Raw genomic sequence first — 26,794 nt, forward strand, 5'->3', positions numbered from 1 at the left:
TCTCTCTCGCTCGTCTCCCCGTGCGCGCGCGCTCTCTCTCGCTCGTCTCCCCGTGCGCGCGCGCTCTCTCTCGCTCGTCTCCCCGTGCGCGCGCGCGCTCTCTCGCTCGTCTCCCCGTGCGCGCGCTCTCTCTCGCTCGTCTCCCCGTGCGCGCGCTGCTCTCTCTCGCTCGTCTCCCCGTGCGCGCTCTCTCTCGCTCGTCTCCCCGTGCGCGCGCTCTCTCTCGCTCGTCTCCCCGTGCGCGCGCGCTCTCTCTCGCTCGTCTCCCCGTGCGCGCGCTCTCTCTCGCTCGTCTCCCCGTGCGCGCGCGCTCTCTCTCGCTCGTCTCCCCGTGCGCGCGCGCTCTCTCTCGCTCGTCTCCCCGTGCGCGCGCTCTCTCTCGCTCGTCTCCCCGTGCGCGCGCTCTCTCGCTCGTCTCCCGCGTGCGCTCTCTCTCCCCGTGCGGCGCGCTCGCGCTCTCTCGCTCGTCTCCCCGTGCGCGCGCTCTCTCTCCCGTGCGCGCGCTCGCGCTCTCTCGCTCGTCTCCCCGTGCGCGCGCTCTCTCGCGCTCGCTCTCGCTCGTCTCCCCGTGCGCGCGCTCGCTCTCTCTCGCTCGTCTCCCCGTGCGCTGCGCTCGCTCTCTCGCTCGTCTCCCCGTGCGCGCGCTCGCTCTCTCTCGCTCGTCTCCCCGTGCGCGCGCGCTCTCTCTCGCTCGTCTCCCCGTGCGCGCGCTCTCTCTCGCTCGTCTCCCCGTGCGCGCGCGCTCTCTCTCGCTCGTCTCCCCGTGCGCGCGCGCTCTCTCGCTCGTCTCCGCGTGCGCTCTCTCTCGCTCGTCTCCCCGTGCGCGCGCGCGCTCTCTCTCGCTCGTCTCCCCGTGCGCGCGCGCTCTCTCTCGCTCGTCTCCCCGTGCGCCGCGCCTCTCTCGCTCGTCTCCCCGTGCGCGCGCTCTCTCTCGCTCGTCTCCCCGTGCGCGCGCGCCTCTCTCGCTCGTCTCCCGCGTGCGCGCTGCTCTCTCTCGCTCGTCTCCCCGTGCGCGCGCTCTCTCTCGCTCGTCTCCCCGTCGCGCGCGCTCTCTCTCGCTCGTCTCCCCGTGCGCGCGCTCTCTCTCGCTCGTCTCCCCGTGCGCGCGCCTCTCTCTCGCTCGTCTCCCCGTGCGCGCGCTCTCTCTCGCTCGTCTCCCCGTGCGCGCGCTCTCTCTCTCGCCCTGTGTCTTTCTCTCCCCCAACCCCGTGTCTTTCTCTCCCCCAACCCCGTGTCTTTCTCTCCCCCAACCCCGTGTCTTTCTCTCCCCCAACCCCGTGTCTTTCTCTCCCCCAACCCCGTGTCTTTCTCTCCCCCAACCCCGTGTCTTTCTCTCCCCCAACCCCGTGTCTTTCTCTCCCCCAACCCCGTGTCTTTCTCTCCCCCAACCCCGTGTCTTTCTCTCCCCCAACCCCGTGTCTTTCTCTCCCCCAACCCCGTGTCTTTCTCTCCCCCACCCCTCTCCGCTTCTGCGCTTCTTCTCTCCCCCCGACCCCTCTTGAGCTTCAACACACGTGCACCTCTGGGTCTGCTGTCGCCATGGTGAACTATGAGTGTGTGTGTGTGTGTGTGTGTGTGTGTGTGTGAGGGGGGGGAAAGAGGTGCTACATCCTCTCTCTAGGGGGGAAACTAGTTTTGGCATTGGCTGGCAGGAACTCAGGAATAACTTCTCACTTCTCTACCTCACTTTCTAATCCATTTCTTCTTCTTTCTGTGTCCCTCCATCTTTTCCCCTCTCTGCTGAGCTATGAGGCTGCATGTCTATCTGTCCTCCAAATCATCTCCCCCTTCACTCTCTGTCATCCTACCCCCGTTGTGCCGTGTGTGTGGCATGTCCCACTATCTCGTTAGCAGACTGAGCACCATCTCATGCCCTGAGCGAGCCCCGACAGCCTACACCTATCCACAGATTCCCAAAGCACACTCGATGGGTTGGCTCTTTCTCTCCCTCTCACCCAAACCCTTTTAGACATGTACACGCACACACAAAACACAGGATGAAATTCTCACAAACTCATTGGATCTGTTTCAAGCTAGTCACACACTCATTGAAACCTTTTCAAGCGTGCCATTTGTCGTCGATGCAATATATCTATATTCCATTTTGACATTCAGAAGGATTGTCCACAGGCTTCTGTAAGTTCAACTGAATACAGCAGAAACACCAGAGAGCCATGGAGAGATGCCTACACCCTCATTAGCCTACACCAGGGCTCTCCAACCCGGTTCCTGGAGAGCTTCCCTCCTGTATCGCTCCAACCCCAGTTGTAACTAACCTGGTTCAGCTTATCAACCAGCTAATTATTAGAATCGGGTGCGCTAGATTATGGTTGGAGAAAAACCTACAGAGCGGTACTAGGAACAGGGTTTGGCAGCAGGTAGTCTAGCGGTTAAGAGCTGACAAAGTGAAAAATCTGTCAATGTGCCCTTGAGAAAAAGGACTTAAAACTAATTGCTCCTGTAAATTGCTGTGGATAAGAGTTTCTGCTAAATGACTCAAATGTAAAAATGTGAGACCCCTGGTCTACACTATATACACACATATTAGTGTACACTAACAAGTGTCCTTCCCACTCATTAATGTCCATAATTACCAACAACTTCAGAGCTTGTTAATCCTCACAGGGAAGCTCTCTGGTGTGTGTTGACACAGTCAGGTCTGTATTAAAGAGGACTCTCTACTAATGGTTAATTACCACATTCCAGTGTGGTTATTCTCTGGTAACCTGCTGTGTGTTAAATCACATCGCTATGGGTTCCTTATAAAGACTTTGAAGGCTGCAATTTTATGCCCTTTTTGAGGCAAATGGTAGTTCTGATAGGCTGAGTGGTTTGATGTGTGTGTTACCTTTGTGGAGAGGACCTTGAAGGTGCTGTGTAGAGGGACAATAGGATGCAGCAGGTTCATGTTCAAGCTGAAGTCCTCCCCCGAAGGAAGCTTCACCACAGCCGACAACTACAGAGAGAGAGATACACACAATTATAAAACACACACCTCTTGTTATAGAGGGGTGGCGGTCGAGGACCATTTCGTCAAATTCACCCTGAGGGGTTTAGTGCTGGTCTGAAATCAGTTGGGCTTTCTTTCTTGGATTGGGGATTTAGACTTAGATCTAGGAACAGTTTACCCTCCCTGAGTTTACAGGCACCCCTGAGGGCCTAGCTGTGGGAGTGAGTGAGCGTGTATGTATGAAGGCACATGTGCCCCTGGAGGTAAAGCCCCTAGCCATCTTAATACCCCTAATAACACCTCTCCTACTGTTCTCACAACCACAGAAAGAGAGAGTGGGCAAGGGCAGAGAGAAGGGAGGGGTGTGAGATGTGGAATTGGAATCAGGCCCCTCTCTGTGTGTTTCAGAGGGAGCACTGCTCTAGTGTAACGGGACCTCAGGGGACAACAACCCCCTATTTTTACTGCTGTGTACGCACACGAGCCCTACTCAGCCTCTGGGCGAATGACTCCCCTGAAATCTTTCATTTCAGATCCAGAACATCCATTACTCCACATCTCCATCTCATTTAAACCCAAATCATTAATTTACAGCACAGATCCAACACTAAGCCCATACATCGAATTGATTCAATGTTATCTACACCACCGCAAACAGACTCATTTTAACGTCAATAAGATGAGAAATAAAGTCATGCTAGGGACAGCTTCCTCCTCAACAACTATACAGGGCTGCTAATACTCTGGCAGCACTCGTGACAGCTTTGAACTGTACTTCTCTCTCCTCAAGAACCCCTTACACTGACGTAGGGCTGGGCGATATAAAAAATATATCGATATGTTTTAAATGTGATATGAAATTAGACCATTTCACATATATCGATATAGTTCAAATTTGCGCTTTGATCCTTGCTCCAAGCAAGCTGCAGACCCGGAGCTCTCTGCGCTGCTCCCCGCCCCTCCTCTTTCATGCACAGAGGGGGGAGGGGCAGGAACAGACACTTCAACAAACATGGAGGAAGCAACAGCGTCTGCGGAGCGTTTTGAGGAGGAATTGGTTAGTAAAAGAAAAAGCATTGGCTCAGTAATTTGGAGATGGTTCGGATTCAAAGTATCAGATGAGCAACAAAATCACGTTATATGTAGGCAGTGCCATAAAAAAAAGTTACAGCCAGGGGTGGAAGCACTACAAATCTTTTTCACCACCTAAAACAGTGGCACAAACTGCAATACGAAGAGTGTGTGAAACTGCGCGCTGCAGAAGCCCCAGCCGCAAGCCGTCGACAACCCGAAAAAGCTCCAGCCCCGAAACAAAGCTCACTGCAAACTTCATTTTCCCGCAGTGTGCCTAATGTCTACCTCAAGACAGCATTACTGTTTATCAAAGTAAAAAAAAGAGGGGGAAAATGTTTATTGAGTTGATAGTCTGTTTCTTGTGCAACTGGTTGAGGCTGTTCAGATAACAAATTGAGTTAACAAAAAGCAAATGGTAATCTCAGGCTGATGTTTAAAAAACATTTTCTCAAACTGAGCACTTTATTTTGTTCTTTATTTATATATAATTGCTGCCCTTACTAGGGTTTGTCATATTTTATTATTTTGTAATGTTCGTTATTTGCATCTGTGGATTTGTTAGAAAGGAGAAGAAATCTGTAATTTGATTTTAATAAGCCATTTAAAGTTGTCAAACTAAAAAAAGTAGACTTTTCTCATAAATATATATAATATTTATTTCAGAAAAAGATAGGCCTATTTTATTTTATAGGCCATTTTTGTTTAAGATATTTTTATTACATTTACATTTAAGTCATTTAGCAGACGCTCTTATCCAGAGCGACTTACAAATTGGTGCATTCACCTTATAATATCCAATGGAACAACCACTTTACAATAGTGCATCTAAATCTTTTAAGGGGGGGGTTAGAAGGATTACTTTATCCTATCCTAGGTATTCCTTAAAGAGGTGGGGTTTCAGGTGTCTCCGGAAGGTGGTGATTGACTCCGCTGTCCTGGCGTCGTGAGGGAGCTTGTTCTACCATTGGGGTGCCAGAGCAGCGAACAGTTTTGACTGGGCTGAGCGGGAACTGTGCTTCCTCAGAGGTAGGGAGGCGAGCAGGCCAGAGGTGGATGAACGGAGTGCCCTTGTTTGGGTGTAGGGCCTGATCAGAGCCTGAAGGTACGGAGGTGCGGTTCCCCTCACAGCTCCGTAGGCAAGCACCATGGTCTTGTAGCGGATGCGAGCTTCGACTGGAAGCCAGTGGAGAGAGCGGAGGAGCGGGGTGACGTGAGAGAACTTGGGAAGGTTGAACACCAGACGGGCTGCGGCGTTCTGGATGAGTTGTAGGGGTTTAATGGCACAGGCAGGGAGCCCAGCCAACAGCGAGTTGCAATAATCCAGACGGGAGATGACAAGTGCCTGGATTAGGACCTGCGCCGCTTCCTGTGTGAGGCAGGGTCTCCTAGTGGTAGTGTTGTCAGAGAGCAGCCTCTCCTCTCCTAGTGGTAGTGTTGTCAGAGGGCAGCCTCTCCACTCCTCTCCTAGTGGTAGTGTTGTCAGAGAGCAGCCTCTCCTCTCCTAGTGGTAGTGTTGTCAGAGAGCAGCCTCTCCTCTCCTAGTGGTAGTGTTGTCAGAGAGCAGCCTCTCCTCTCCTAGTGGTAGTGTTGTCAGAGAGCAGCCTCTCCTCTCCTAGTGGTAGTGTTGTCAGAGAGCAGCCTCTCCTCTCCTAGTGGTAGTGTTGTCAGAGAGCAGCCCCTCTCCTCTCCTAGTGGTAGTGTTGTCAGAGAGCAGCCCTCTCCTCTCCTAGTGGTAGTGTTGTCAGAGAGCAGCCCCCTCTCCTCTCCTAGTGGTAGTGTTGTCAGAGAGCAGCCTCTCCTCTCCTAGTGGTAGTGTTGTCAGAGAGCAGCCTCTCCTCTCCTAGTGGTAGTGTTGTCAGAGAGCAGCCTCTCCTCTCCTAGTGGTAGTGTTGTCAGAGAGCAGCCTCTCCTCTCCTAGTGGTAGTGTTGTCAGAGGGCAGCCCTCTCCTCTCCTAGTGGTAGTGTTGTCAGAGAGCAGCCTCTCCTCTCCTCTCTGGTAGTGTTGTCAGAGAGCAGCCTCTCCTCTCCTCTCCTAGTGGTAGTGTTGTCAGAGGGCAGCCTCTCCTCTCCTCTCCTAGTGGTAGTGTTGTCAGAGAGCAGCCTCTCCTCTCCTCTCCTAGTGGTAGTGTTGACAGAGAGCAGCCTCTCCTCTCCTAGTGGTAGTGTTGTCAGAGAGCAGCCTCTCCTCTCCTCTCCTAGTGGTAGTGTTGTCAGAGAGCAGCCTCTCCTCTCCTAGTGGTAGTGTTGTCAGAGAGCCTCCTCTCCTCTCCTAGTGGTAGTGTTGTCAGAGGGCCTCCTCTCCTCTCCTAGTGGTAGTGTTGTCAGAGGGCAGCCTCTCCTCTCCTAGTGGTAGTGTTGTCAGAGAGCAGCCTCTCCTCTCCTCTCCTAGTGGTAGTGTTGTCAGAGAGCAGCCTCTCCTCTCCTAGTGGTAGTGTTGTCAGAGAGCAGCCTCTCCTCTCCTAGTGGTAGTGTTGTCAGAGAGCAGCCTCTCCTCTCCTAGTGGTAGTGTTGTCAGAGAGCAGCCTCTCCTCTCCTAGTGGTAGTGTTGTCAGAGAGCAGCCTCTCCTCTCCTAGTGGTAGTGTTGTCAGAGAGCAGCCTCTCCTCTCCTAGTGGTAGTGTTGTCAGAGAGCAGCCTCTCCTCTCCTAGTGGTAGTGTTGTCAGAGAGCAGCCTCTCCTCTCCTAGTGGTAGTGTTGTCAGAGAGCAGCCTCTCCTCTCCTAGTGGTAGTGTTGTCAGAGAGCAGCCTCTCCTCTCCTAGTGGTAGTGTTGTCAGAGAGCAGCCCTCTCCTCTCCTAGTGGTAGTGTTGTCAGAGAGCAGCCTCTCCTCTCCTAGTGGTAGTGTTGTCAGAGAGCAGCCTCTCCTCTCCTAGTGGTAGTGTTGTCAGAGGGCAGCCTCTCCTCTCCTAGTGGTAGTGTTGTCAGAGAGCAGCCTCTCCTCTCCTCTCGGTAGTGTTGTCAGAGAGCAGCCTCTCCTCTCCTCTCCTAGTGGTAGTGTTGTCAGAGAGCAGCCTCTCCTCTCCTCTCCTAGTGGTAGTGTTGTCAGAAAGCAGCCTCTCCTCTCCTCTCCTAGTGGTAGTGTTGACAGAGAGCAGCCTCTCCTCTCCTAGTGGTAGTGTTGTCAGAGAGCAGCCTCTCCTCTCCTCTCCTAGTGGTAGTGTTGTCAGAGAGCAGCCTCTCCTCTCCTAGTGGTAGTGTTGTCAGAGAGCCTCCTCTCCTCTCCTAGTGGTAGTGTTGTCAGAGGGCCTCCTCTCCTCTCCTAGTGGTAGTGTTGTCAGAGGGCAGCCTCTCCTCTCCTAGTGGTAGTGTTGTCAGAGAGCAGCCTCTCCTCTCCTCTCCTAGTGGTAGTGTTGTCAGAGAGCAGCCTCTCCTCTCCTAGTGGTAGTGTTGTCAGAGGGCAGCCTCTCCTCTCCTCTCCTAGTGGTAGTGTTGTCAGAGGGCAGTCTCTCCTCTCCTCTCCTAGTGGTAGTGTTGTCAGAGGGCAGCCTCTCCTCTCCTCTCCTAGTGGTAGTGTTGTCAGAGGGCAGCCTCTCCTCTCCTCTCCTAGTGGTAGTGTTGTCAGAGAGCAGCCTCTCCTCTCCTCTCCTAGTGGTAGTGTTGACAGAGAGCAGCCCTCTCCTCTCCTAGTGGTAGTGTTGTCAGAGAGCAGCCTCTCCTCTCCTCTCCTAGTGGTAGTGTTGTCAGAGAGCAGCCTCTCCTCTCCTAGTGGTAGTGTTGTCAGAGAGCCTCCTCTCCTCTCCTAGTGGTAGTGTTGTCAGAGGGCCGCCTCTCCTCTCCTAGTGGTAGTGTTGTCAGAGGGCAGCCTCTCCTCTCCTAGTGGTAGTGTTGTCAGAGAGCAGCCTCTCCTCTCCTCTCCTAGTGGTAGTGTTGTCAGAGAGCAGCCTCTCCTCTCCTCTCCTAGTGGTAGTGTTGTCAGAGAGCAGCCTCTCCTCTCCTCTCCTAGTGGTAGTGTTGTCAGAGAGCAGTCTCTCCTCTCCTCTCCTAGTGGTAGTGTTGTCAGAGAGCAGCCTCTCCTCTCCTCTCCTAGTGGTAGTGTTGTCAGAGGGCAGCCTCTCCTCTCCTCTCCTAGTGGTAGTGTTGTCAGAGAGCAGCCTCTCCTCTCCTCTCCTAGTGGTAGTGTTGTCAGAGACCAGCCTCTCCTCTCCTCTCCTAGTGGTAGTGTTGTCAGAGAGCAGCCTCTCCTCTCCTAGTGGTAGTGTTGTCAGAGAGCAGCCTCTCCTCTCCTAGTGGTAGTGTTGTCATTTATTTATTTAAATGTGCACCTTATGGAGCTTTGATTTCAAAAAAGGTACTCCTGTTGTTATACAGTGTTTATGTTTACATGTTATTGTTATTTGAACAGCTGAGCATTTAATCTGAACCAGGTGAAGAGCCCTGTTTATTAATTTGATTTTTCAACTGTTCACTGAAATAGCCGGTTTCAATAAAACTACTTGAGACATGTCATATCTGGCTTTGACTGAACATTTGCTCTCACTTTGCAGAAAAAATAATCGGGATATATATCTTATATCGATATTCAGCCTAAATATATCGGGATATGACTTTTGGTCCATATCGCCCAGCCCTACACTGACGTGTGTGTGCGTGTATATAAACTCAAAAAAGAAAGGTCCTCTTACTGTCAACTGCGTTAATTTTCAGCAAACTTAACATGTGTAAATATTTGTATGAACATAAGATTCAACAACTGAGACATACACTGAACAAGTTCCACAGACATGTGACTAACAGAAATTGAATAATGTGTCCCTGAACAAAGTGAGGGTCAAAATCAAAAGTAACAGTCAGTATCTGGTGTGTCCACCAGCTGCATTAACTTCTTTGGGATCTGGGGGCAGTATTGAGTAGCTTGGATGAATAAGGTGCACAGATTAAACTGCCTGCTACTCAGGCCCAAAACCTAGAATATGCATATAATTAGTAGATTTGGATCGAAAACACTGAAGTGTCTAAAACTGTTTGAATGATGTCTGTGAGTATAACAGAACTCATATGGCAGGCAAAAACCTGAGAAGAAAATCACACCAGGAAGTGGGAAATCTGAGGTTTGTAGTTTTTCAAGTGATTGCCTATCCAATATACAGTGTCTGTGGGGTCAGATTGCACTTCCTAAGGCTTCCACTAGATGTCAACAGTCTTTAGAACGTTGTTTCAGGCTTCTACTGTGAAGCGGAGAGAATAAGAGCTGTTTAACCTGTTGGGGACCCTTTCGAGATAGGATCCCGGTAACGGGATTGCTTGACAAGATAGCAAAAATCAAATAATTTCAATTTCTCAAACAATCAACTATTTTACACCATTTGAAAGATAAACATCTCCTTAATCCAACCACATTGTCCGATTTCAAAGAGGCTTTACGGCGAAAGCATAAAGTTAGATTACGTTAGGACAGTACATAGACAAAAAATTACACACAGCCATTTTCAATGCAAGGACAGGCGTCACCAAAAGCAGAAAACCAGCTAAAATTATGCACTAACCTTTGACAATCTTCATCAGATGACACTCCTAGGACATTATGTTAGAACAAAAAATGCATGTATTGTCTATCAAGTTCATATTTATATCCAAAAACAGCATTTTACATTGGCGCGTGACGTTCAGAAAATGTATTTCCCCCAAAACAGCCGGTGAATCAGCACTACAATTTACAAAAATACTCGTCATAAACGTTGATAAAATATTAAACTGTTATTCAAAGAATTATAGATTAACAGCTCCTGAATGCAACCGCATTGACAGATTTCAAAATAACTTTACTGGGAAAGCACACTTTGCAATAATCTGAGTACTGAGCTGAGAAAAATACACTACGCAATACAGATAGCCGCCATTTTGGAGTCATCTAAATGCATAAATAGCATTAGAAATATTCACTTACCTTTAATAATCTTCATCAGAAGGCACTTCCAGGAATTCCCAGGTCCACAACAAATGTTTTGTTCGATAAAGTTCATCATTTATGTCCAAATAACTCCATGTTGTTTGCGCGTTCAGTAAGCTACTCAAAATGTAGGACGCGCGAGAAAAATGTCACGACGAAAAGTAAAAAATAAAATAAAATCTATTCACGTTCGTTCAAACAAGTCAAATGTTGTATAGCATCAATCTTTAGGACCTTTATAACGTGAAACTAAAGTAATATTCCAACCGGACCCATGTATTGTCTTGAAAAGCGTTTTGGAACAGAGCTACCTCTCGCGTGAATGCGCGCCAATGAACTGACATCCTTCCCTGGGTCACCAACTTCCCAGCCTTCTCATTCGGTCTCTGTTCATCATAGACGCCTCAAACAACTTTCTAAAGACTGTTGACATCTAGTGGAAGCCTTAGGAAGTGCAAAATGAATCCTTAGTCACTGTGTGTTCGATTGGCAATGACTTGAAAAACCTACAGGCACCAGATGTTTTATTTCCTGGTTGTATTTTTCTCAGGTTTTTGCCTGCCATATGAGTTCTGTTATACTCACAGACACCATTCAAACAGTTTTAGTAACTTCAGAGTGTTTTCTATCCAAATCTACTAATAATATGCATATTCTAGTTTCTGGGCCCAAGTAGCAGGCAGTTTAATTTGGGCACGTCATTCATCTGAATTTCCGAAGACTGCCCCGTCACTAAAAAGTTAATCAAATAAGAACTGTCTTCTAAATTAGGGTTATTTTAGATGAGGACATCTAAAATGACAACTAGCAGATTGTCGTTTTGCTATGTATTTGGGGAAGAACATTGTTTACATCCATCCAGCTTTTTTATGACCAGCACTGTAGGTGCGAGACAACTTTACCAGCATCATAGCATACGTATCGATGAATCGTTGTGACATGAAATACGAGTGATAGTGTAATCAATGTGTAATAACTAAGTAAAAAATTTATGAACGCGTTAAATTATTATCTGACGTGCAGTCGTATTCAGGTCCTGATTGGTCAACAAGCTTATTTGACACATCAAAGTGCCATTTGACATGCATCTTTTTTGACACGCAAAGACCGAAACGTCGTTCCATAGATATCCTGGATGAGACGACTGAACAAATGAACAACAAAACAGCACAGCAAGTAAGTGAAAGAAATAGGTTATTATTATGTTTTACTGGTAAATGGGGACATGCATAAATGCCAAAAAAATTACTTTTTGGTCAATGTGGTGTGTGTGTGTGTGCAACCTTTATTTAACTAGGCAAGTCAGTTACGAATAAATTCTTATTTACAATGACGGCCTACCCCAGACTACGCAGGGCCAATTGTGGACCGCCCGATGGGACTCCTAATCACGGCCGGGTGTGATACAGCCTGGATTCGAACCAGGGACTGTAGGTACGCCTCTTACACTGAGATGCCTTCGACTGCGGCATCCATGTGTCTGTGTGTTTATTTAACTGTACTAGAATGCTTAAAAGGCCCCTAAAATATTAAATATCAGTTATCGGTATTGGGGGTTTTTTGGCAAGGAAAATATCGCATATCGGCCAAAAATTTCATATCGGTGCATCATTACCCTATATATAGTCTCGCTATTGTTATTTTACTGCTGCTCTTTAATTATTTGTTATATATTTTTGGAGGGGTATTTTTCTTAAAACTGTATTGTTGGTTAAGGGCTTCTAAGTAAGCATTTCACTAAGGTCTACACCTATTGTATTCAGCGCATGTGACAAATACAATTTTATTAGAAAAGTAGTGCACTATAGAGAATAGGGTGATATTTGGAATACAACAATGAAGTATACTTACTTGATGTGTGGTGTCTGCTGTGGCATCCAGGCATCCCAGGAAAAGAGAGAAAGTTTAAACAAACAAAAATAGGAGAGAAAGAGACAGGGCTTACTGGATGTGCTCGTTCTCTCGCTCTAGCAATTAGAACAGAATAAGTAAGGTTTGGAAAGTTGGGAACAACAGTGCCCCCATGAGGCGGAGAGTGGAACTGAACACCAGAAAAACCTGTATACAGTCGTAAGGTTTGCGTTGGTTGATTTATTTCAGTTTGAAAATACACACAATATATACATAAATAAAAATTACAACATTACCAGGGATAGCACAAAGTAAATTACTTATTTCCATTGTGACACTTTAAAAGTGCACGGTGCACTCACCTTAGTCTCGATTCCGTTCTGGTTCGCCGCTGCAAGGGAGCAGGAAACAGAATGTTACAGTCAAACAGTTTTCCATTACTCATACATTAACCGAACAGAGGAACACAAACACGCGCAAGAAAGCGCCACAGACACACACCTCCCTGACATCGCAGAGGCAGTTCGTTTGCCAGTCCATCCACACCTATTAAAACCCCAATGTATTTACCAGTTATGTCTGTTATAATATTCACTGCTTTCATTAGAGAGAGAGGAGGCAGGCGTGTGTGAGTGATATCGCCATGTGCACACCACGTTTTGATGTGAGTGGGGGAGTCAAACAGAAGGGCCTGGAGGTAAGCACTGTCACTATACACATGAAAGAGACGGGAGGTAACTCACAGGGTAAGGCCAGCTCATGGCAACAGACGACTGAGGTGTGTGTGTGTGTGCATTGAATATGTGTAGTTTTTAATCTGTTTGAAGACGTATTATCCGTGTGTGTGTGTGTATGTATATTTTGTTATAGATGGGGGGGGGAGGGTCACATGGCTGTTTTGAACGCGAGCCCAACACCCCATGGATGTGTGTGTGTGTGTGTGGAACTGTGTGGATGTTTACAGGGGTTGATCTGAGGCAAGGCACCTCTCCCCCACCCCAGACAGATACACTGTACATTATTAATGTGATCCAAACAGGTTCAGTTTAAACCCTTTGAGACGACAACCACAGACACACACAGCTTCTCTAATGAAGAGTTTAGTTAGTACAGTGTTAGAATTCAGATAGAGGTGGGAGATGGGCCTGTGGCTAGGGTTTAGATGGTGGTTGAGCTAAGAGAACAGATCCTACTTACTCGCCATCATCTCCTCACAGCGTTTGAGCCACGTTCGGAAAGTGTCATCTGAACCTGTAGAGCCGGAAAGAGAACACAGTGTTCAGACAATCTCACCCAGTTGGAACACAACTACTGCAGGCAGAATCTACACACAGCCACTTACACTTCTGTACATTTGACCAGAATGGAAGGCGTATCCGATACAGTTAATATTCCTATCAGAGGCCAAGAGCTGTTACTATTAGGGATGTGCAGCTCTCCTTTCATGAACGATTCGTATGCATCTAAATGCATGGTCTCCGATACGATACAGGAACAACACTTTTTAGTTAGTGTGTGTGTGTGTGTGTGTGTGTCATGGTGTGTGTAGCCACCTGAGCTGAGCAATTGGGCAGACTGAGCATCTACCACCACACTATCAGATTAGGGATGGGGAAATGTATGCTTTTTGTCCCCCAACTTTTAAAATCTGAAACCACCATCCCCCACTGATTAACTTGTCATTTTTGCAGATTGAAAATGTTTTGAACTAGTACTTCGTCAATAGAATGGCATTTAGCCAATTAACATAAAGCAGCTATGGATTTTACCTGTCTTGGAAGCGAATGGTTTAGACTGTAATTTTACAGGAGCTCTCCCTAACGAGAAATGATTGGTCCTTTATAAAATTACCCTGTTCATGTAAAAATGACCAATTACACTGACTGTTTAAAGAAAAAGTAGCAAAACTATTTCTTATGGTGACTCTAAATACAACCTGAATGATAGAAAACCCCAATCAGCAGTTGGATGTGAGTTGCATTCCACTCTGGTAGGCTACACAACTCCAGTCAAAAACAATTTTCTACATTTGTTAACAATGACCCAGCAAAATACATAGGTTGTCACTCAGCTAATGAAGCCTATGATTTGACATTGTCGAAAGTCATTTTACAAGCATCTGAATGCTGAAGGTGCCAGATGTACGAATATCCTATTAGAACAGGGATAGGCCTACCTCCCATTGGCTTGAGCAGCTGTGTTTCCCGCACTTTTCACACAGTTGTTATCTGACAGTCATACGCAGTTACATGTATAAAAGTTGGATAGGCTACTGAACTGAAGGAGGAAGCATCCGTTCAGTCACAACAGTTAAAAGGTATTTTCTGAATAAAAAAAACTGTGAACCGGAAATGTTTAATATTTGAATCGGTTTTCTGAGCGATGCATACTTCATTTGGATCGGTTCAAACCGATGCACTCATATCTTAAACATTAGAACCGGGGGCCGATGCGTATCGGTGAATCGTTACATACCTAGTTACTATATTTCTAACACCAACAATATCTTACGGTTTTAGAGCTACAGTACCAGTCAAACGTTTGGACACACCTACTCATTCAAGAGTTTTTACTATTTTCTACATTATAGAATAATAGTGAAGACAACAAAACTATGAAATAACACCTATGGAATCATGTAGTAAGCAAAAAAGTGTTAAACAAAACAAAATATATTTTATATTTGAGATTCTTCAAAGCAGCCACCCTTTGTCTTGACATCTTTGCACACTCTTGGCATTCTCTCAACCAGCTTCATGAGGAATGCTTTTGCAACAGTCTTGAAGAAGTTACCACATATATTGAGCACTTGTTGGCTGCTTTTCCTTCACTCTGCAGTCCAACTCATCCCAAACCATCTCAATTGGGTTAAGGTCGGGTGATTGCAGAGGCCAGGTCATCTGATGCAGAACTCCATCACTCTCCTTCTTGGTCAAATAACCCTTACACAGCCTGGAGGTGTGTTTTGGTTCATTGTCCTGTTAAAAAACAAAATGATACTCCCACTAAGAGCAAACCAGATGGGATGACGTATCACTGCAGAATTCTGGGTTAACCATGCCGGTTAAGTGTGCCTTGAATTCTAAATAAATCACACAGTGTCACCAGCAAAGCACCCCCACACCTCCTCCTCCATGCTTCACAGTGGGAACCACACATGCAGAGATCATCCGTTCACCTACTCTGCGTCTCACGAAGACACGGCGGTTGGGAACAAATATCTCAAATTTGGACTCATTTCATTAGACAGATTTCCACCGGTCTAATGTCCATTGCTCATGTTTCTTGGACCAAGCAAGTCTCTTCTTATTGGTGTCCTTTAGTAGTTGTTTCTTTGCAGAAATCTGACCATGAAGGCCTGATTCGCGCAGTCTCCTCTGAACAGTTGATGTTGAGATGTGTCTGTTACTTGAACTCTGTGAAGCATTTATTTGGGCTACAAAAACTGGTAACTCTAATGAACTTATCCTCTGCAGCAGAGGTAACTCTCGGTCTTCCTTTCCTGTGGCGGTCCTTGTGAGAGCCAATTTCATTATAGCGCTTGACGTTTTTTTGCAACTGCACTTGAAGAAACTTTCAAAGTTCTTGAAATTTTCCGTATTGACTGACCTTCATGTCTTAAAGTAATGGTGGACTGTCATTTCTCTTTGCTTATTTGAGCTGTTCTTGCCATAATATGGACTTGAACTTTTACGAAATAGGGCTATCTTCTGTGTACCACCCCTACCTTGACACAACACAACTGATTGGCTCAAATGCATTAAGAATGAAATTCCACAAATTAACAAGGCACACTTGTTAATTGGAATGCATTCCAGGTGACCACCTCATGAAGCTGGTTGATAGAATACCAAGAGTGTGAAAAGCTGTCATCAAGACAAAGGGTGGCTACATTGAAGAATCTCAAATATAAAATAAATGTTGATTTGTTGAACACTTTTTTGGTTACTACAAAATTCCATGTGTGTTATTTCATAGTTTTGATGTCTTCACTATTATTATACAATATAGAAAATAGTAAAAATAAAGAAAAACCCTTGAATGAATTGGTGTGTCCAAACGTTTGACTGGTACTGTACATGACGTGTCTAAGGATAGGGGTAAGGGGTCAGTTTGAGATTTAGGGATTAGGGGAAGGTGTTAGTGGAAGGGTGTAGGTGCTGAAATGAGACCAGGCCCCACTTGTCCCCTCAGCAGGCCTCACCATCCAGGCTGTGTCCCTTAGTGAAGGCAGCATGTGACACCTCAGTGGTTCAGGTGGTACTCTGCCATTCTAAAGGGAGGGAGACAGGGGCAGGCTTGTTATCAGTAACAGATAGAAACTCAGGGAAAAACTGACACCAATTTAAGTTTGACATATATAATGATTTAAGGGGGATGTGGAGTGGCAGGGTTCATGCACATTTTAACAGATGGAATATCATGCCTACTCCATGACTTAACCAAATGTCCATGACCAACAATTGGTGGTGTCTCTATGTACGTATAAAGAAAGTAAGCAGAATGTGGTATTGACACTGGGAGGTTACTCTCTGATCCCATGTACCATCTCCTGATGTTGTACAAGGCACTTAAACCCCCCCCCACAGTCACAGAAATAAAGTCAGACAGACATTCCTGCCAGAAAATACACAAGCAGCAAAAGTAAATGCATGTCAACTCAGCTATCATGGGCTAGGGCCAAACTGCACACATACCCTGTTCTCATGAAGGCAATGGAATGCCTTCATAGTCACATCCACAGAGTAGGTAAGTCTTACCCCATTCTCATGAAGGCAAGAAGAAGGCTGGGTTTGAGCTGCTGGGTTTTCTTGGCATCATTGACAGCACCTGTAGAGACAGAGACACACACAGAAGAAACATAGCTTAAGTTTCTTTAGCAAAGACAAAAATATAGAACTAACATTTTTATTTATTTTTTATTTTTATTTCACCTTTATTTAACCAGGTAGGCAAGTTGAGAACAAGTTCTCATTTACAATTGCGACCTGGCCAAGATAAAGCAAAGCAGTTCGACAACATACAAAAACACAGAGTTACACATGGAGTAAAACAACATACAATCAATGATACAGTAGACAAAAATAAGACTATATACAATGTGAGCAAATGATGTGAGATAAGGGAGGTAAAGGCAAAAAAAGGCCATGGTGGCAAAGTAAAAAAAGTATAGCAAGTAAAACACTGGAATGGTAGAATTATAATTTGAAGAAAGTTCAAAGTTAAAATGTAAATAATATGGTGCAAAGGAGCAAAATAATAAATAAAATAAATAAATACAGTAGGGGAAGAGGTAGTAGTTTGGGCTAAATTATAGATGTACAGGTGCAGTGATCTGGGAGCTGCTCTGATAGCTGGTGTTTAAAGCTAGTGAGGGAGATAAGTGTTTCCAGTTTCAGAGATTTTTGTAGTTCGTTCCAGTCATTGGCAGCAGAGAACTGGAAGGAGAGACGACCAAAGGAGGAGTTGGCTTTAGGGGTGGCCAGAGAGATATACCTGCTGGAGCGCGTGCTACATGTGGGTGCTGCTATGGTGACCAGTGAGCGGAGATAAGGGGGGACTTTACCTAGCAGGGTCTTGTAGATGACCTGGAGCCAATGTGTTTGGCGACGATTATGAAGCGAAGGCCAGCCAACGAGAGCGTACAAGTCGCAGTGGTGGGTAGTATATGGGGCTTTGGTGACAAAACGGATGGCACTGTGATAGACTGGAACCAGCTTGTTGAGTAGGGTATTGCAGGCTATTTTGTAAATGACAACGCCGAAGTCGAGGATTGGTAGGATGGTCAGTTTTACGAGGGTATGTTTGGCAGCATGAGTGAAGGATGCTTTGTTGCGAAAAAGGAAGCCAATTCTAGATTTAACTTTGGATTGGAGATGATTGATGCGAGTCTGGAAGGAGAGTTCACAGTCTAACCAGACACCTAGGTATTTGTAGTTATCCACAAATTCTAAGTCAGAACCGTCCAGAGAAGTGATGCTGGACAGGCGGGCAGGTGCAGGCAGCGATCGGTTGAAGAGCATGCATTTCGTTTTACTTGTATTTAGGAGCAGTTGGAGACCACGGAAGGAGAGTTGTATGGCATTGAAGCTCGTCTGGAGGGTTGTTAACACAGTGTCCAAAGAAGGGCCAGAAGTATACAGAATGGTGTCGTCTGCGTAGAGGTAGATCAGAGATTCACCAGCAGCAAGAGCGACATCATTGATGTATACAGAGAAAAGAGTTGGCCCAAGAATTGAACCCTGTGGTACCCCCATAGAGACTGCCAGAGGTCCGGACAGCAGGCCCTCCGATTTGACACACTGAACTCTATCAGAGAAGTAGTTGGTGAACCAGGCGACGCAATCGTTTGAGAAACCAAGGCTACTGAGTCTGCCGATGAGGATGTGGTGATTAACAGAGTCGAAAGCTTTGGCCAGGTCAATGAATACGGCAGCACAGTATTGTTTCTTATCGATGGCGGTTACGATGTCGTTTAGGACCTTGAGCGTGGCTGAGGTGCACCCATGACCAGCTCTGAAACCAGATTGCATAGCGGAGAGGGTGCGGTGTGATTCGAAATGGTCGGTAATCTGTTTGTTGACTTGGCTTTCGAAGACCTTAGAAAGGCAGGGTAGGATGGATATAGGTCTGTAGCAATTTGGGTCAAGAGTGTCACCTCCTTTCAAGAGGGGGATGACAGCAGCTGCTTTCCAATCTATGGGAATCTCAGACGACACGAAAGAGAGATTGAACAAGCTAGTAATAGGGGTTGCAATAATTTCGGCAGATAATTTTAGAAAGAAAGGGTCCAGATTGTCAAGCCCAGCTGATTTGTAGGGGTCCAGATTTTGCAGCTCTTTCAGAACATCAGCTGAATGGATTTGGGAGAAGGAGAAATGGGCGAGGCTTGGGCGAGTAGCTGTGGGAGGTGCAGTGCTGTTGAATGCAGTAGGGGTAGTTAGGTGGAAAGCATGGCCAGCCGTAGAAAAATGCTTATTGAAATTCTCAATTATAGTGGGCTTATCGGTGGTGACAGAGTTTCCTATCCTCAGTGCAGTGGGCAGTTGGGAGGAGGTGTTCTTATTCTCCATGGACTTTACGGTGTCCCAGAACCTTTTAGAGTTTGAGTTGCAGGAAGCAAATTTCTGTTTGAAAAAGCTAGCCTTGGCGTTTCTAACTGCCTATGTGTATTGGTTTCTAACTTCTCTGAAAAGTTGCATATCGCGGGGGCAGTTCGATGCTAATGCAGAACGCCACAGGATATTTTTGTGTTGGTTAAGGGAAGTCAGGTCTGGGGAGAACCAAGGGCGATATCTGTTCCTGGTTCTAAATTTCTTGAAAGGGGCATGCTTATTTAAGATGGTGAGGAAGGCATTTAAAAAAAATAACCAGGCATCCTCTAGTGACGGGATGAGGTCAATATCTTTCCAGGATACCAGGGACAGGTCGATTAGAAAGGCTTGCTCGTTGAAATGTTTCAGGGAGCGTTTGACAGTGATGAGTGGAGGTCGTTTGACCTCTGAACCATTACGGGTGCAGGCAATGAGGCAGTGATCGCTGAGATCTTGGTTGAAAACAGCAGAGGTGTATTTAGAGGGCACGTTGGTTAGGATGATATCTATGAGGGTGCCAGTGTTTGCGGCTTTGGGGTTGTACCTGGTGGGTTCATTAATAATTTGTGTGAGATTGAGGGCATCAAGCTTGGATTGTAGGATGGCTGGGGTGTTAAGCATGTCCCAGTTTAGGTCACCTAGTAGCACGAGCTCTGAAGATAGATGGGGGGCAATCAGTTCACATATGGTGTCCAGAGCACAGCTAGGGGCCGAGGGGGGTCTATAGCAAGCGGCGACGGTGAGAGACTTGTTTTTGGAGAGGTGGATTTTTAAAAGTAGAAGTTCAAATTGTTTGGGTACAGACCTGGATAGCAGGACAGAGCTCTGCAGGCTCTCTTTGCAGTAGATTGCAACACCGCCCCCTTTGGTCGTTCTATCTTGTCTGAAAACGTTGTAGTTAGGGATGAAGATTTCAGAGTTTTTGGTGGACTTCCTAAGCCAAGATTCAGACACAGCTAGGACATCCGGGTTGGCAGAGTGTGCTAAAGCAGTGAATAAAACAAACTTAGGGAGGAGGCTTCTAATGTTAACATGCATGAAACCAAGGCTATTACGGTTACAGAAGTCATCAAAAGAGAGCGCCTGGGGAGTAGGAGTGGAGCCAGGCACTGCAGGGCCTGGATTCACCTCTACATCCCCAGAGGAGCAGAGAAGAATGAGTATGAGGGTACGGCTGAAAGCTATAAGAATTGGTCGTCTGTGACGTCCAGAATAGAGAGAAAAAGGAGCAGGTTTCTGGGGGCGATAAAATAGCTTCAAGGTATAATGTACAGACAAAGGTATGGTGGGATGTGAATACAGAGGAGGTAAACCTAGGCATTTAGTGATGAGAGAGATATTGTCTCTAGAAACATCATTGAAACCAGAAGATGTCATAGCATGTGTGGGTGGAGGAACTGAGAGGTTGGATAAGGTATAATGAGCAGGGCTAGAGGCTCTACAGTGAAATAAGCCAATAAACACTAACCAGAACAGCAATGGACATTGCATATTGACATTGAGGAGAGGCATGCTTAGCCGAGTGATCAAAGGGTCCAGTGAGATTCAGACAGCTAGCCGGGCCATAGGTAGCAAGCTGGTGGAAGATGGAGGGAGGTTTGTTTTTAGCCACCTCGTGCGTTTCCGTCTGTGGGTTAGTGGGGTTTCGTGTGGAAGGGGGGGACCAGTCCAAGTTGGCAAAATAGTTAGTTATAGTGGCCCAAGAAAAGTGTCCGATAGACCTATTCAGATCGCAGCCGATAAGACAGCTAACGATTAACGATTAGTGGGCCGCAGATGGGCGAGGTTACGTCGTGACGGAGGGGCCAGTTGGATAACTCCCTCGGGCAGATAACGTCGGTGGTCCAGTCGTGAGGGCCCGATGGGGCTCCGCATCAGCAGTAAAGCGGGTCAGGATAGGTGATTGTAGCCCAGGGGACACTTCAGCTGGCTAGCTCAGGAAAAGCCCACGAGTGGCTGACGGAACTCTTCAGCTGGCTAGCTCCGGGATAATGTGTGTTAATTCCGGGACCGACGTTGCCAATAGTCACTCAGGTAGCAGCTAGTTAGCTGCAAGATCCAGGTGTAAATGTCCTGAGCCTGCGGTAGAAATCGGGAAAAGGAGAGAGAATAGGTCCGGTATGCTCTGGTCTGAGTCGCGCTGTACAAAAACTGGCGATAGCTTTTCGAGCTAACGGATAGCCGAGGACAGCTAACCGTGGCTAGCTGAACTCCAACGTTAGCCAGTGAAAATGGCTAACCTCTGGCTAGCTTCTGTTGTGGATTTCGGATTTGAGGTAAATAATACTTTCTTTTTTAAATTGGTGAGGCGGGTTGCAGGAGAGTGCTTTGAGGTTGAGTTTTAGAAGGAAAAAAAATGTAAAAAGATCATGCGAAGAAAAATATGTAAATATATATATATATATATATACACACACGGGACACGACAAGAGGAGGGTAAAGGACGTCTGAAGAAATGCCAACATAAGACAATCATTTGAATTAAATTATTCACATTTCAGAAAATCAGTAAAGAAAGGCTGGATTTTATCAAAAGTTAGAGCAGTAGTTTGTGGACCGAATCAAATTTTATTTTCACATGCGCCGAATACAACAGTGAAATGCTTATTTACAAGCCCAACCAACAATACTTTAAGAAGATGCAAGGATTGGGGTTAGGGTCTGACTGATAGCAGTACTTTAGGGTTAGGTTTGGGTAAGATGTTGGGGGTTAGGATGAGACTTACAGCTGTAGTTTTTCAGTTGAAGGTGGGCGTAGGCTCGTTGGCAGAACCATTCTGCATTGTCAGTGTCCTTCCAAGGCTTCATTCAGTTCCTGTGGGAAAATATCAGTGTCATCAAATAGGCAAGTTTGGGGTCAATTGAGTTAAATTCCCAAGATACATATGTTTATGAGCACTAGCGAAGGTTGACTGTTGCTTGGATACGTTTTCATGTTCCCAACAACTTAACCTGGCATTCTGCACAAAATCTACACTTACATTAGCTAGCTAGCTATAATAAAGTGTGACGACAGGTGGTTTGCCAGTTAATTATCTATGCTGGTTAGATTTCTTGGTTTCTTGTCCAAGCTGTTAGCTAACTGCTGTAAAAAGTTACATATCACTAACCGAGGTAAAGACCGTTTCAAGTTGGATATTCAACGGATATTCGCGCTTTCAAACCTCAATAGCTTCCAAACCACTTGAGCACAGACTCCAAATAAGTGTCATGATGTTGGAAAAATTGTGCACGACATTGCACAGGTCTTATTTTCATGATTTGGACATTAATTCGCTTTCCAAAGCTAATAAAGATGTGGAAATGTGAGCAGCATTTTGTATTCCAAGTTGAATTAGTTAGGGAGCATAAACAAAGTACAAACTTTTTTAAGATTCAAATTTCAATAGCTCCTTGGTCATGTGACCTGGTGACTTCAAACAAGGTTCAGAATGTCCACTCAGTGGGCCTACACATTGCACACCCTTTAGTTTGTCCATTTTTATCTCACAGGGTTTTACATGAATTTTTCAATATTTTACATGAATTTTTCAAAATGTAGAATTTCAATAGCTCCTTGGTCATGTGACCTGGTGAATTCAAACAAGGTGCAGAATGTCCACTGACTACCCTTCTATATTGCACACCCTTTAGTTTGTTCATTTTCAGCTCACATGGTTTTACATGAATTTTTCACAATTTAGAATTTCAATAGCTCCTTGGTCATGTGACCTGGTGACCTCAAACAAGATTCAGAATATCCACTCAGTAGCCTACACATTGCACACCCTTTAGTTTGTCCATTTTTATCTCACAGGGTTTTACATGAATTTTTCAATATTTAGAATTTCAATAGCTCCTTGGTCATGTGACCTACTTTCATCTCATGCTATCTGTAAGCTTTGCAGGCCTTCATTATACATGGGTGTTTACATTTACATTTAAGTCATTTAGCAGACGCTCTTATCCAGAGCGACTTACAAATTGGTGCATTCACCTTATGATATCCAGTGGAACAACCACTTTACAATAGTGTTAAAAATATATATATATTTTAAGTCAACAAATGTTCCATTCTTGCAATAACTATCTTTCACATGGACACTGAAAAGATCCGCAAATGGCTGTATGTGGTATGGATTAGAGGTCGACCGATTATGAATTATTTTTTTTTTCAACGCCGATACCGATTAATCGGCCAATTAATTTATTTATTTGTAATAATGACACTTACAACAATACTGAATGAACACTTATTTTAACTTAATATAATAAATCAATAAAATCAATTTAGCTTCAAATACATAATGAAACATGTTCAATTTGGTTTAAATAATGCAAAAACAAAGTGTTGGAGAAGGAAGTAAAAGTGCAATATGTGCCATGTAAAAAAGCTAACGTTTAAGTTCCTTGCTCAGAACATGAGAACATATGAAAGCTGGTGATTCCTTTTAACATGAGTCTTCAAATATTCCCAGGTAAGAGGTTTTAGGTTGTAGTTATTATAGGAATTATAGGACTATTTCTCTCTATACGATTTGTATTTCATATACCTTTGACTATTGGATGTTCTTATAGGCACTTTAGTATTGCCAGTGTAACAGTATAGCTTCAGTCCTTCTCCTCGCTCCTACCTGGGCTCGAACCAGGAACACATCGACAACAGCCACCCTCGAAGCAGCGTTACCAATGTAGAGCAAGGGGAAAAACTACTCCAAGTCTCAGAGCAAGTGACATTTGAAACGCTATTAGCGCGCACCCGGCTAACTAGCTAGCCATTTCACATCGGTTACACCAGCCAAATCTTGGGAGTTGACAGGCTTGAAGTCATAAACAGCGCAATGCTTGAAGCATTGCGAAAAGCTGCTGGCTAAACGCACTAAAGTTCTGTTTGAATGAATGCTTACGAGCCTGCTGGTACCTACCACCACTCAGTCAGACTGCTCTATCAAATCATAGACTTAATTATAGTATAATAAACACACACAAATACGAGCCTTAGGTCATTAATATGGTCGAATCCGGAAACTATCCGGAAACTATCATCTCGAAAACAAAACGTTTATTCTGTCAGTGAAATACGGAACCGTCTAAATATTCCGGTTACATTGCACAACCTTCAATGTTATGTCATAATTACGTAAAATTCTGGCAAATTAGTTCGCAACGAGCCAGGCGGCCCAGACTGTTGCATATACCCTGACTCTGCGTGCAATGAACGCAAGAGAAGTGACACAATTTCACCTGGTTAATATTGCCTGCTAACCTGGATTTCTTTTAGCTAAATATGCAGGTTTAAAAATATGTACCTCTGTGTATTGATTTTAAGAAAGGCATTGATGTTTATGGTTAGGTAGTCGTGCAACGATTGTGCTTTTTTCGCAAATGCGCTTTTGTTAAATCATCCCCCGTTTGGCGAAGTTGGCTGTCTTTGTTAGGAAGAAATAGTCTTCACACAGTTCGCAACGAGCCAGGCGGCCCAAACTGCTGCATATACCCTGACTCTGTTGCAAGAGGTGACACACTTTCCCTAGTTAAAATAAATTAATGTTAGCAGGCAATATTAACTAAATATGCAGGTTTAAAAATATATACTTGTGCAATGATTTTAAGAAAGACATTGATGTTTATGGTTAGGTACATGTTGGAGCAACGACAGTGCTTTTTCGCGAATGCGCACCGCATCGATTATATGCAACGCAGGACAGGCTAGATAAACTAGTAATATCATCAACCATGTGTAGTTAACTAGTGATTATGATTGATTGTTTTTTATAAGATAAGTTTAATGCTAGCTAGCAACTTACCTTGGCTTCTTACTGCATTCGCGTAACAGGCAGGCTCCTCGTGGAGTGCAATGTAAAGCAGGTGGTTAGAGCGTTGGACTAGTTAACCTAAAGGTTGCAAGATTGAATCCCCGAGCTGACAAAGTAAAAATCTGTCGTTCTGCCCCTGAACAAGGCAGTTAACCCACCGTTCCTAGGCCGTCATTGAAAATAAGAATGTGTTCTTAACTGACTTGCCTAGTTAAATAAAAGGTGTGTATAAAAAATAACTATTATTATTATTTTTTAAACGGCCAAATCGGTGTCCAAAAATACCGATTTGGCCGATTGTTATGAAAACTTAAAATCGGCCCTAATTAATTTGGCCATTCCGATTAATCGGTCGACCTCTATTTCAGAGTTCAACAAAGCCAACAACTGCTTCATGTGTGCCACTGATAAAGAACCTGGATGTGGCCCAAAGACTGACTGGGTTGGTAACTTTAACATGTTTATAATCTTTTGACAACAGTGACGGCATGTAAGACAATTTATGATATAACACAATATATGGCTAATTCGTCATTCTGCATTGATATTTGATATTATTTATAACGTGTTACACTTTGTTTTGATTGAATGTTTTGCATGCCAACGCTGGTTCCATGTGCTGTGCCTAGGAATGAAGACAAAAAGAGATCAACAGAGTAAAGAACACAAACTGGAAGTGCAGTCTTTGTTGTTGAAAATGTATGCTATACCCCATCCACACTGAAGAGGCTCTGAAATGTACATCAACCAGGGATAAAGAGAAAGTTAACACTGAAATGTTTCATACTTAATTGAAGTTAAGTGTCTACAATTTGTTTAATTTGTCAATATTACATTTTTTATTCATTGATTTACTGGCCACCATTACTGTGGTTACATGTTCAGTACATGTATTGACCAGCAAACCCACTGCAGCCTACCTCACTCTCCATCCCTGCTTTGGACAGTTAATAGCATGACTCTCGTACTTTGCCCTTTTCCTTTATGGTTGATATTAATGACTAATGGAGATATTATCTTCTCTCTCCTATTGTATACCACTGTTAAATACTGTGGGGGGAAGAATAAAAAAACTTGGAAAATAAGTGCTTAGAACTACCAATTATTGTAGATAAATATTAAAGAAAAGGGTAAACACAACACTGGACTGAACCCCCTAATTGTCAAACTAATAATAATGTACAACAATATAGAAGATACATGACTAGAGGTTATGCAATATGGGTGTATATCCACTGCATGCTTCTTAGGTGTGTAATTGACATGACCAAGGAGGTATTGCAAATTTGAAACTCTGAAAAATGTACGTTACACCGCGTGATTTTACAGTTCACAAACAAGAGTGTGCAATATAGAAGGGAAGTCAGCGGACATTAGGTCACATGACCAAGGAGCTATTTAAATTGCGACCTGGCCAAGATAAAGCAAAGCAGTTCGACAAAAACAACACAGAGTTACATATAAACAAACGTACAGTCAGTAACACAATATAAAAATATATGTACATTGTGTGCAAATGTAGAAGAGTAGAGAGGTAAGGCAATAAATAGGCCATAAAGGCGAAATCATTACAATTTAGCAATAACACTGGAGTGATAGATGTGTAAGTAGAGATACTGGCGTGCAAAAGAGCAAGAGGATAATTAACAATGTGGGGTTGAGGTAGCTGGCTAGCGTTATTGAAAACATTTAAAATCCCCTAATTATCAAGAATAATGTATTTTACTTACAGTTAAACTAGCTCATTCTAGTTTGACAGATAGTTGGCTAGAAAGTTAGCCAGTTAGCTAACATTGGCTATCCAGCTAACCGTTTTTTACCTCAAGAGCTTTATGTGGGTCCTCGTCTATGACGCTCTCGGGGAAACTGCTAAAACGAGAAAACAGAACTAACGTTAGTTAGCCTCTTGAACAAGGACACATTTAAAATAAAATACTCGAAAATGTAATATACTTGCCGTTCGGTTGCCATGGAGCTAGAAGTGTTGTCAGAGGGAGATAGACCTTTCCAGCTAGCTAGCCACGGCTAGATAGGAATCAGAAAACAGTAGAGGCGTGTCAACCGTCAGCTAAATAGGCTAGGCACTTCTCACTACCGAACCGTAACGCGTGGAGGAGTAGGTGCGGCCAAGAAACATTTTCACAC

The 26,794-nt window shown here is 44.8% G+C and overlaps 1 long non-coding RNA gene and 1 pseudogene across 1 annotated transcript; one reads left to right on the plus strand and one right to left on the minus strand.

Moving 5' to 3' along the window:
• Positions 1 to 1,464: 1,464 nt before the first annotated feature.
• Positions 1,465 to 26,764, minus strand: LOC106569482 (protein SGT1 homolog; annotated as a pseudogene).
• LOC123726694 (uncharacterized) lies at positions 12,248 to 25,426 on the plus strand. Its single transcript, XR_006758813.1, has 3 exons — positions 12,248 to 12,457; positions 25,018 to 25,091; positions 25,279 to 25,426. It is a non-coding gene; the product is annotated as an uncharacterized lncRNA (long non-coding RNA).
• Positions 26,765 to 26,794: the final 30 nt, after the last annotated feature.

Source organism: Salmo salar, chromosome ssa14, assembly GCF_905237065.1.
Source record: "Salmo salar chromosome ssa14, Ssal_v3.1, whole genome shotgun sequence".
Taxonomy (NCBI): Eukaryota; Metazoa; Chordata; class Actinopteri; order Salmoniformes; family Salmonidae; genus Salmo; species Salmo salar.